We start from the raw sequence: 13,319 nt of genomic DNA, 5'->3' as shown, positions 1-13,319 counted from the left end.
AATCGTCGAGCTGGTCATGTTCGTGCGGAATATGGCTAGTTCTTGGAACTGCAAAACCACGATTCCCTGCGAGATGTAACTATAAAGCATGTACATAGTTCTAGCACTAATGCAAACTAGTCTTGTAAGGTCCTTATTTGTAGTGGGGCAACCGGGGTGGGAATGGGAAGTGCTCTAGAAGAAGGAGCACGAGAATGTCATTCGTTTGGCGAAATGCCAATAAAAAAACACGGAGAGAATACAAACCACAAGAAAACTGATACAACAAACAAAACAAACGGTAAAAGCAATTCCACCTTCGGGGAAATGAAAGAAAAGAAAGGAAACATTTATCATTTCGAAAGGATAACAGCAAACCAGAAGAGACGTTCAAACTGGAAAGGACAAGCCAGAAAAGAGTGAAAGAATTCTTGGTGACTTAATTTATAAAACAAAAATTAACTGTAACTTCCGTTGCAGGAAGAAGATCCGTTTTGACGCAGGCGTGTAGAGCTCACGTGTGTTGTGTGACAATTTTTCAACTGACTTTCGCTCGCTATGAAATCACTAGGTGGTGTGGAGCTTTATTGATTGTTTTACCTATTTACGTTCAGTTCTCCATAGCAACGCGGTGTGACTGATTTAATCTCCGATCCTTCCATCTATCCCCGGATCTGTAATGCATTATCTCTTTCTCTCTCCCTTTTCTCACTGTTGTTTTGCTTTCTCCCGGTTAGTGTTCATTGTGTCTCGCCCTGTCCGATGTTCCTCTGTCCTCTGTTGTGTTGTTACTGTGTCTGTGATTGTAGTGTTGATGTAGTTTTATGTTTGTCCATCGTTTTCCATCATGAACCTTATTTTAGGAGAGAAGGGAAAAAAAGAGTAGAGAAAAATCTACCGCGTGTCCAGGATGAGGAAAATTAATCGAAAATCAAGCACTTATATGCACTAGAATGGTCCAGAAAAATCTCGTTATCGTGGAGTAATAAATAATAGTAGTAAATTTATGGGAATTATAACGAATATTATAGAGTACTCCTACTTCTACTACCACTACAGCTACTACTACTACTAATACTTTTACATGACATAAACATAGTGAAACGAAGAAAGCTACAAACAAGTCATATTTCGAACGCTTATCGAACTCCCCAACGGACGGAATTCCCCAAACCCATTTCGAAACGGTTGTTTCAAATACAGTGTTGTCAGATCGTGGCGTGGGTTTGTGGGAAAAGTAAAATAAATATGTTAGAAAAATATTGTAATCCTTTTTTCGGAAATGATTAATTTTTTTATTCCGTATTATACTACACAAGAATTTCCCGTTTTCCTTACTAATAATATTTGAAGTACCATTCGTACTAACATGGGGTTTATTCCATTTCCTGCGTGCGTTTCGTGCTCAGCGGGATCCATAAGGCAATATCGTAGCAGAATAGGGAAACTTGTGGACAAAATGGCAGCTGTGAAATAAAAACAATTGTTTTAAATTGTTTCGTGTAATACGGTTGCATAGCTTTTTGAAATTTTCAACAGGAAATGTCGGGAAACACAAACTTGTCTTTGGTTTTCCTGCTGGGATAATGTATTATCCTGAAGAACGTAATTTTTGATTTTCATTATTTGAGTAGAAAAATAAGATCTGACTCTAATGATTGTCTATTTTGAAATTGCGGGTAGCTTCGGCATACAGTCCGGAGTAATTGAACGTATGTAGCAAACTTTGTTCTACGCTTAACGGACACTGACACGCAGGAATGGACACCGAAATTGTTCGGAGGAATCGCAACCACAGTTGGTGGTTCAACCACACAACAGGTCCAGATATTGTAAACATTAACAACCGTGGAGCAAAACGAAGCACGACAGATTGAAAGCCAGGAACAACTTAAAAAAGGAGAGAGAATGAATAATGGCGTGTTGTAAAGAGAGTAAATAATAGTTGTCTTTGGTGAATCTTAAATTATGGAATCTATGCAAACGACAAAAAGCCTACCATGTGGAAACAAAATTTAAAACAAAAAAAAAGGAAATAATGTTGCGCTTCGATAGCTTTATCTCTACCGGAGCGTCCATGGGGTAAAACTACTAATAAAAAGCAAAAAAAGTTCAGGTAACGGAAAGGGGCTGGGCGCGGACCGGGGGCACTTTATTCCACACAACTAGACCGGAAGTCAGATTATAATAAGAGAGTACATAGCATGTGATTGTAACGGGCCGAGAAAACGTTGTCAGGTAAATAGTCAAATCATCTGGAAGGGAGAGAAAACAATATTAAATTACTAAAGTAAATCGGTACATTTCTGAAGTATGCACTGGAAATAATGGATACAAAGAAAAACAAAGCAAAAAAAAAAGAAATCTTGTGTTAATCTTTCAAAACAAAGAAACATACAACATGTTAAAGTGAGATGCAAACGGGTTAGCATTTGGTTCACCAAGCAACAAATAAGCGGAAAGCCGAGGGGAGGCTAAGTAGAATGACATTCAATATGCGATACTGTAGGAAAGGAGCGAGCGGGAGGTAGAACTTAAAGTGAGAAAATTAAAGAAATTACTTCAATAAATTAATTTAAACAGAAAAGGAGGAGAGAGAAACCCGTAAGTAAAGAGATGAAATAACAGACGCAAACAGATAAGTCCAACAAGTGGCAGCAAGGGAAAGGGGGGGGAATCGTTACTTCAAATTACATTAAAACACAGTTACACACAGTCACACACACGCAAAACACCGTCACATACACAAACACATACACACTCATATACACGCAAAACAAGTATTATCCTTATGATGCGAAACCAATAAATAAACGAAGAACTATAAAACGATGTAATGTTGTTGTTGTTGTGTTTTGTGAGGTTTTTCTGTGTTAAGTTTTATTTAGTAGTTTTCCCATTTAGTGTACCTTTCTGCCAGTGGGATCCACCTCAAATGAACGGCAAATTAATGAATCAACCGTAGTCGACCCTGGGGCAACGATATCTTATCCTATTTCCTTCCCTCCCCACCCCCACGAAGCAGGTGTGTCACGGTTCCGCCGGGCCTTATCTCCCATTACAGGACCATTACCTCACATTTTTTTTTGTTTTTCCCTTGTAGACCAGCACCGCTTTGGCCATCGATATCTTATCGGGCATGTGAAGCTTATGCAGCCGGAATCGCATCGTAACATACGCGGACGGTCGCCGTTATCAGAATCGCTATCGCCCGCTTCGCCCCTTTCGCCACACGTCAAACGGCGTGCGGCCCATCGACGACGACGGTGAAGTCGATGGCAGTTGACGGCGTGGAGTACGACGAGTTGAACTCCAGTTCGGTCGTGTGGAGTCGGTTTCTTTGAGTGGTTTCCGTTTGGTGTGTGAAGATGGTTGATATACTAGCCCGGAATGTGCTGCTGGACGTGGAGCAGGCCATCGACCTGTTCGATCAGCTGATCAAGGCCGGTTCCAGCGAGGTCAGTCAGTCGGAGGCCGAACCGTCGTCCTCGTCCCCGCGAGCGATTCTCTCCGCGGTGGTGCACAAGCTGTGCGAGGAGGAACTGGGGCACGTACTGGAGATAGTGCGCTTCCTGCGGAGCTACCATCAGGCCGGTGTGCCCTCGGAGCAGCGCATTCAGGTGCTGATCGTGGGCATCGAGGAGCTGCTCCGGTACCTGGAGTCACTGGTGCCGTGCGTGCCGAAGACCGGCTGCACGCTGCTGGTGTACGGTGTGGTCGACGAGCTGTTCGCGTCCGGGCCCGACCTGCTCGACATGGAGGAGCAACTGCAGCGCATGTACAACCTGAAGCACTCGCTGGAGTACGTGGTGCGGGATGTGGCGTCCGCCATTGCGCACACCCTGGCGGACGATGAGTGCGCCAGCCTGGCCGCCCTGTTCGAGCAGGTCTCGTACGAGCTGCTGAAGCGCATCGTGGACGAAGCGTACGCGGACTACATGCACGGGTTGCAGCACATTTGTGACTTCATCGAGCACCTACCGTGCATCGATCAGCAGATCCGCGCCTGCCAGGTGCTGTACCGGCGGATGAACATGGACGCGAACCGGTTGCGCGGGGGAGCCACCGTGCTGGCCTACCGCATCCGGAAGGTGATGAAGTACACGGACTTTGGCCGCTCGAAGCATGCGGACGAGATGCGCAAGCTGAAGCTGAAGCTGCCGGAGGGTGTGTACGGCATCACCTGGACGTACGTAAATGTGGCCGGGCCGCGGTTTATGGCCCCAAAGGCGAAGTACGAGCGTGCCGGCGAGCTGAAGTGCAAACCGGCCGGATGGATCGAAACGTGCAGCAAGACGGCGAAGCACGAGTTCCAGACGGACGACCGGGGCGTGACGTTTGCGGTGAAAAACACGCACACCGGCCTCTTTCTGACCGACCTGGACGGTGTTGGGTTTTGCTACGTGGAAACGACCCCCGACCGGTGGACGGTGGAGGTGATCAAGCGGGGGGAGGACGTGTGGTACAAGATCACGAACCCGCGCACCGGAAATGCGCTCGTACCGACCGGGGAGGTTCATATCGGCGTCTCGGGTGATGACCAGTGCGACGGGTTCAATCTGGTGGACTTTAACGAGCGCTCGCTTGTGGTGGTGCAGAAGTTTGAGCTTCACCGGAAGAAGCAGGCCTGTGTCGTGCAGTGAGAATGGGGCACGCGAGTGGCCAAACGATCCACCAGGAAGGTGAAACAGAAGGGAACTTATTAAAACACCAAAGAGCGAGAGGAATGACCACGTATAAGCAGGTGGATCAAGTGCTATGATTGGCAGGGAAACTTACATAAAAGACAATTATAGGTTAAGTTCAAAGAGTAGTGTATTAGAAAAGAACATTAGAGAAAAATTACTATATTTTGTGAAGTAATCGTATGAATTGTAATTGACATATGCCTTAATTTTCATATGTTTACACTGTATACCACAAAATTAAATATCCTTTTCCGTTCGCGACATGATCCATGTGTTTCGTTGTTAGTAGTTTAGAACGCATTTAATTTAATTTAATTTAACAAATTTCTGTAATAAATTCCTAACCCCAACTAATACAAGGCCATTTTTTACCCCTTGGAACAAGAAATTCGAATGAAAATATCCAATTCTAGCACAAGTGCATTAATTGTGCCTCCAATAAAAACTTTGTTGCGGTAACAACAATGTTACCACCTCTATGTTAGCAGTTTGCTACATGGGACATTAGCTGTCATTGTGACATATGTCGGATTATATAAAATGGCGAGCGCGCCAGGAATTCTTGCTCTGTGTGTGAATAAACGCTACGGTGAAACAACGTGTACTCTTTGTAAAGTCAAACCCCTGGAAAGAACCTACCATTTTCTGCGTCAGGTTATGGGCCCAGTGCTGCGTAAGCCCAGGGAAACACGAAATTAGAACAAGAAGCATTGTGAGAATCGGCAAGTTAGAGAAAAAGCACGGAAATGGCCAGCAGTGCAAGAAAAGCTGGTATTGTGCAGTTCTCAGGAGAAGGGTTCGATACATGGAAGTTTCGAGTGGAAACCCAACTCGCCGCCCATGGTGTGAAGGAGGTTCTAACCTCTGATCCACCCGAGGAGAAGGCAAGTGCTGAAGTAAAACGCGATTTCGTGGAAAAAGACGACAGAGCAAAGGCGTTGATTGTAGCGTACATCGCGGATACCCACCTGGAGTACGTTAGGGACAAACAGACTGCCAGGGCGATGTGGGAAACACTGGCCAACACGTTTTCTAAAAAGGGTTTTGCGTCACAAACCTATATCCGTAGAACACTCGCATTGTTGCGTATGGAGGAAGGAACGGCGCTGGTTGACCACTTCAGAAAATTCGACGAACTCATTAGGCAATTGAAGGAAGCCGGGGCAACCGTAACGGAGCTTGACCAAGTAAGTCAGCTATTCATTTCGCTACCAAGTTCTTACGATGTGGTAACAACCGCAATGGAAAACCTTGAAGATAATCAAATAAGGTTGGACGTTATAAAGGCCCGTTTGCTAGCGGAGGAGCGAAAGCGATTGGGCAGAAATACGGACACAATGAGTGGAAGTGAAAGTATGGCTCTGGTGACAAAAACGAAGAAAACTTATGGAAAAGCAAAATTTCCTGGAAAGTGCTTTGTGTGCGGTGCGGTTGGGCACAAGAAAGCAGAATGTTTCAAAGCGAGAAAAGAGCGACACGTTCATGCACAAACAGCAGTGGTGGATAATCGGGAGGTAGCTTTGGCGAGCTATAGCGCGCGGAAAAATGGAAACAGCGGAAAATTGGACTGGGTTCTTGACTCAGGGGCCAGTAGACACATGATAAACGATGAAACATTGTTCTCTTCGTTTGTTAAGCTACCAAATCCCGTTATCATTAGTAGCGCTAAAAGCACTGCAAGCATGAAAAGCGCGACTGAAGGCATTGTAAGAGGACAGGTAACTACAAAAGGTGGACGATTGACACTAAAGATCAGCAAAGTGTTATTCGTACCGCACCTTAGCTTCAACTTACTGTCACTTGCTTGCCTTTTGAAAGTTGGTGTCAATGTGAAGTTCAAGCCGGATCGAGCAATCCTCACCAAAGATGGCGAAATTATAGGCGAAGCAGTAATGCGAAGTAACCTATATTTTCTTACCATGGAAGTTCCTGGGAATACTGCTTTAACAGTACACGAAACAGCGATTCGATCACCATTCAATGGTACACGACCGGCCACTAGAAAACCACTGGAACGGGTGCACACAGATATCTGTGGGAAAATCACACCAGCGACACATGATGGATTCCAATATTTTGCCTCTTTTGTGGATGACTACACCCATTTTGCCGTTGTATACCTCATGAAGTCGAAAAACCAGTTGTTCGACCACTTTAAGGAATATGAGGCTATGGCAACAGCAAAATTCGGTACCAAAATCGAGAAAATACGCTGCGATTTAGGACGAGAATACTTCAGCAACGAACAGTTGAATTATTACAAGAATCGTGGAATTCAAGTCGAGTCAACGGTAGGCTACACACCACAACAAAATGGGGTAGCAGAGAGGTTTAACAGAACAGTAACGGAGAAAATGCGAGCTATATTGATTCAATCTGGAGCACCACAATCACTATGGGGTGAAGCGGTGCTGAATGCTGTTTACGTGTTAAATCGAAGTCCAACAGAAGCTCTGAAGAATAAGACCCCTGCGGAAATGTGGCATGGTGTGAGGCCAAAGGTAGAAAACCTGCGAGTTTTTGGATGCGCGGCTTACTCATGGATACCGAAACAGAAACGGAGCAAATTAGATCCAACCAGCCAACGTTGCGTAATGCTTGGATATGCGCCGTGTGGATATCGTCTATGGAATCAGGTGTCAAAGAAAGTATTCGTGGCACGTGATGTTCGATTTAACGAAAAAGATTTTCCGTTCAAATCGCAAGAGAAGGTTGAAGCCAACATTCCCCTCATTCCATTAGTAGTCCCACAAGTACAACAGCAAAAGGGGGAAATAAAGGAGGTTGCTGTTGATACATGTGCAGATGCTGATGACGATCCTGGTCGTGAGGCACCATCAATAGAAATTCCTGAAGTTCATCCGGACAACAACGCGGAAGAGAATGGAGAGGAATTCTGTATGGCCGATGAAGCAATCGAAGCTGCAGAACCTGGACTGAATGAGACTGATAGACGGTCGACCCGGTCAACGAAAGGGATCCCTCCGGTTCGTCTGATCGAGGAAGCATATGCTAATGGAGTTATGCTTAAGGAGGAGATTGAACCCAAGACTCTGGAGGATAATCAAGGCTGTATGGCGTTCGTAGGATCTGAACGTTCCAGTCGTCGCTCGAAACACATCGAAGCTCGTGGACGTTTTGTCAGGGAGCTGGGTGACCGTGGCGTGCTTAAGCTGGAGTGCTGCCCCACTGAGGAGATGGCCGCCGACATTCTGACTAAGCCGCTAGGTGCAGTCAAACTACTAAAATTCAGTAAGATGATGGGACTTTCGTCGAGCGGTGGCAACAATCGTTGAGGAGGAGTGTTGCGGTAACAACAATGTTACCACCTCTATGTTAGCAGTTTGCTACATGGGACATTAGCTGTCATTGTGACATATGTCGGATTATATAAAATGGCGAGCGCGCCAGGAATTCTTGCTCTGTGTGTGAATAAACGCTACGGTGAAACAACGTGTACTCTTTGTAAAGTCAAACCCCTGGAAAGAACCTACCATTTTCTGCGTCAAACTTTACCGTCACACCGACCGCCCTAACCGGGGGCGTAAGAAATTGGCTTTCATTTTTTAACTCTGTCATCAAATTGCCTCTGCGAGTGTGTGTGTGTGTGAGTGTTTGTGTCTTTAAGAAACCTTTTTTTTCCAGAGCCATAAAAGATTGCTGCAGGGAATCCGAATCCGTGGAAACAACCTACGAGAAAAATGTCACCAAATCGATCAAGCGCATCGCTACGATTGCGTCGTTGCGAGTGCGTCCGGAAGAGGGGAAAACAGGGAAAATCTTTCGCCAAGCACCCGGACAACCCTCGGCACGGTAGGGAAAGGTTTACGACTGAAACCAAATCGGACCAATCAATTCCGGCGTGTTGGGAAGGGAAGATGTGTTTTTTTCGTTAGATTTCTTAGGTTTCGATTGGATTTGAGAAGTTTTTTTTTTAAATACGCTTCTTTTCCTTCGTTGCAGCGGGTTGCACATTGGTTCCGAATGTTAATCAAAGTTTGATAAAGAATTTGATCATTTAATTTCACCTTTCTGCACCATTTAACACGGTCGTCGATAAAAGTTCGTTACTATGGCGTCACGTAATGTTGGTTTTTTTTTATTCTAGGGTGGATACTTTTTATGTTCGCTTGTTATTTTACCAACTATTGTTTTTCAGATATTTCCTTGTTCCACAATCAAAAAATCAAAAATAAAAATGTTTGTAAGTGTGATAGAGATTCACTGTTTGGTTGATTTTAATCACAATGTTTTTCCTCCACTCCATCTAATTCCCAGTTTAGTTTAACGTAAACCATTTCCTTCTACCATCTAGGCGATACGAAAGGCATTACTCCGCAATGGGGAAAGAATTTCCCAATTTTTTGATCCTCGGCCGGGGACAAATTAGTTACACTTAAGATTGTTTGTTTCCTTTCGCTTGCTCTGCTTGCTAACACTTTTTCATCCCTCGCCTTGGGTTTTTCGATTTGTGTCGCTCGTATCGTGTTGGATGTCGCTTGAGAGGAAGCTCAATTTGGCAAGGTGTGAAAAGTGGCGTTGATAAGTGAAAGGTTGCGCGGGAGATGATTATGCCCCAATTCGTTGCGAACGATGTCAAAGATTCCTAGAGCGGTTACACAAAAATAGTGTAACACTAAAGGCTCGCCTATTGTATTTATGTTCTTGCCCGCTATTCAAAAGAATGATAAAACAGAAAAGTTAAGATGGGCTCTAAAAAATATGCAAATCCAGTACTTTTCTTCTCGGAATCCAAATGGTAATCATTTTGATGCTATTTTTAAATTAAAAAGAACGTGCAAAAGAAAAAGACTGTTAGTCACATTCTAAAAGGTGATGATGACAAAGCCCCGAAGGAAAAAGAACAACATAAATAGGTAAACAAATTGGAAAAAAGTACAGTTTTTATCTCCGATGTTCTCTATGCAATGCGACGAAAGCATCTCTAATGCGTCCAATCGAAACCAACGGCATAAAGGGGAGGTCAAATAGATAGGGAAAAAGGTGACTTGTGAAACTTTGCCCCTTGATGCAGGAGCTAAAAAAAACCATCCGATCAGGAACGAAGGCGTGAAAAATGTTATTCAATTGCGCTCGCTCACTACTTGGCAGATATCTGTTTCTATTTACGTTACCTTGTTTTGTTTCTTTGTTGTTCGTTCATTTGCTGGTTGATTGCTTTGTTTTAATTTTGCATTTACCCGTTTTCTACTTTTATCTTTTCTTTCTATTTTCTACGGTAGAATCTTTCGCAGTTTACCGCTTTTAGCAGAATATTTGTATGTGTCTGATGAGTTTGTTCGTTTGTATTTCATATGAAATATCTACGTTGTCTTTTAATGTATTTTTAACGAGTTCCCAATGTTAGCGGTTTTGTCAATCAACTTCTTCCCCATATGTTACTTTTGATGGAAACGCATCATCAGTATCACCTGTCAGTTCAGTAGTTTTAGATTATTTTTAAAGCGATCAGAGCGACTTTAATTACTTTCATATTTTGTAGCTTGAACAATATTCTGTTTCTAGTTGATGGTAAATTGCTTCTTTTATACACACTACCTTAGTTCAATTCAAGATGATTTTAATTGTTGACGCTCCATTCTTAGAACGAAAACCACGTTGGGAAATTATGTCGACCTTTTGAATCTTCTTGTAGCGATGTGAACATATTTCACCATTTTGACCAGCTTCTGCTTTCAAACAAACTACCGCGAACGTAGAGATTACCCATTTCAGCTCTCGTTTCCCGCTCATACCTTCGCGACCCACGTAAAGTTGTGCAATTAATTAAATTTTATTTGATTAGTCAGTGGAACGAGGACATCTTCTCGGGTAGGGTGTCAAAAAAAAAGAATAAATAAAAAAACAGCACCAAACAATTTAAGAAATAAAACACAGCAATCCTTCGCACCGAAGGGCCCTCAGAATGTCGCACCATTCCGAAGCCGACGTGTCCGACAATCCGTTCCGGTGTGTTTGGCCACCAAAAGGCAACAGCGGCCGGATCGCCTGACGGCGCGTAGAACCTTCTTCACCGCCCCTTCGCCGCACCGGTGGCCTGCGCGGGATAATCTTGGATTCTGAAAATGGAAGACTGTCGACACACGGGACACGAGCGGTGTCCAGAAAATTATGCGAAGAATGCTCGTGACACGGTGCAATAATTAAAAGTATGCACGAAGGTAAGGCGTAAGAAACTGAAACAGGGCGTTGATAGAAAAAATAAGTCTGCAACAAAAAGGATGGGTTTCGAAATGATGTTTAAAAGAGGAGGTGAAAAAAAACAAAAGCATGAGCAACATAAAATTGCAAAGATGGCGACTGAGTAAATTTACGATTTGAGATGCGATGCGAAAAAAAAGAAACAATAAAAGGGGCAAATCGGCCTTCCACTTTGGAAATTTCTCATTGGCGTAATTTAACCAACCTTCGGTGTTGTGCTTCAACCCGTAAAATAATTACCGGTATTGGAATGGGCAGAAAATAATAATAGACAAAAACACAAAGTGGTATATATTCGAATATCGAATCCTTCAGCGTATCCCCGCGGGTAGGAAAGTTATGATTCAATTTGATTAATTTTTGATTAAAGGAATTTCAAACAGTCCTAGAAGAAACAGCATAATAAAATAGCGAAAGGATAATTGAATTGAATGCCAGAAAAATTCAAAACTGTTCAGTACAAAAAGGAAGCTAAAACGTTTCATTTAACGCCTCAGTTCCTAACATTACGGAAATGAAACGATTGAACGAGAGGTGCTCGTACCTTTGAGAAGATACTTTGCCTGGGAAAAGGGACAACTGATCCTTTCGTTGGACATTGAAATTGAATCTTATATTGTGTGACACTTAATTCATTCCATTTGTTCTCTGTAATAAACTCTATCGGGGATTCATTCATCCAATATGTCGAACACATATCTTTCTCGAACCGGAAACATCGAAACAATTGGCTACAGAAATTGAGGAGGTGTCTCCCGGAATGACCGCTCATCCTCGACTGCCTTCCGAAGGGTGTACTTTAGACGAATGATGGTGGCTCATATTATGCTAGTTATACGTTTTCCCTCTGCCTTCCGGACCAACTCACATCCCTCGCACGAGGGTGGGGGATATTTCCTTTTCCCTTTTCATTTTCATTTCCACTGCTCCGATGGACCCGGACGTGTGGCGGAAACAACTCAACCGACGTTCATTATTTAATATCGTCTAAGTGGTGCAGGCACTGTTTATTTAATATCGACCACAAATGGCCGCCGAAATGGGAAATGGTCCAAGACGCGAGGGTCGGCCATTTGCATCGCATTTGGGGCCATGCGAAAATGTGCGCTGTCACGGGTCCATGGGAAATGGTGGCGGACCGGGTGGAGGGGTTATAGTGGCAGCATAAAATTTAAATGGTCTATCAGATCGGAGGCAGCTCGTAGACGATACGCTGGCTCGGTACCGCAATATACCGTATATCTGGCGTATGTAATTATTGGTATGCGTACAGACGTGGCCGGTAATAGCTTCATAGTACAAATGTGAGTTGCTTGGTGCTGGAAAAATTGCTTCATCGAAGCGACATTAATGGTGCAGCAGGGCGGGAAAGAACATACTATTATTAGAGAAAAACTTTAAAAATAAACCCAGACACTATCGTTTGTTTCTCGTGGGAGCAGGGGAAGAATAGATAATTGCAATGCAGAAGAACGTTATTTTCTTTAAGTGATACTATGGTTCGGTATAATTATTCAATCGATACCGAGGTATTGTTAACCAGCGCTGCACATAGCATTCTTACGATGTTTGGTGCATCGATAGGAAGCATAGATTAAATTATGATTACAATGTTCTTGTTATGATTTTTAGAATTGAAACTGAAACAGGTAATGGCAACATTTTTGCATTATAAAGTGACATGGTTAAGTATACTTATAAGTTTGTAGTAATACTCATTAACTTCTATCTTTTTAAAAGAAATTAAAATTGAAAAATATAGGACCAAATAAATATGCCTCGTTCTAATCCCAAAAGAGTGAATGAGTTTGTAAAAGAGTTGTTGCTCGCCAAAGTGGTTCGAACCCCAAGGAAGGAGTTATGTTATTGTCATGTAACTCTCACACTTTTGTTCTGTTGAAAACAGCCTGGTGTAATTGGAACACATGTAACATTTTTGGTATGTTTCTGCATCGAAATGCTAACGAAATTAATTACTTTTGAATTGCTAAGCTGTTTTGAAAATAAATTATTTATCACCATTACTCGAAAGGTACGGTAAGGTGACGTCAATTATGTTTAATGTATGCTGACTACGTTGCTACGAGGTAATACGAAGAACTTAATCTACATTTTTTATACTTAATTTTTCTTAAAGTATCAATGAAAGTAAAGTTGTTCGTTATGAAAAGTACGACAGCATACAGTTTAAAGGTGTTGTAAAAAATTGTAAAAAAGGTAAAAAAATGGAATTTTATAGCAGACACTAGAAAGATCTGCTAGTGACTTCGTAATGTTTCTTCAATTCCTCCTAACCATGTTTGACTGTACTTAACCAACATGTAGCCCTAACATCCCTAGCTTTGAACCATTATCGTTTTTGTCAGACAGTTTAGGAGCTAACGGGTGCAATAACGACCGAAAAACCCCTTAGTTCATGTGCTCGTTCGG

Source organism: Anopheles ziemanni, chromosome 2 (genome assembly GCF_943734765.1).
Source record: "Anopheles ziemanni chromosome 2, idAnoZiCoDA_A2_x.2, whole genome shotgun sequence".
NCBI classification, from domain to species: domain Eukaryota; kingdom Metazoa; phylum Arthropoda; class Insecta; order Diptera; family Culicidae; genus Anopheles; species Anopheles ziemanni.
Note: the sequence above shows the minus strand (reverse complement) of the source record.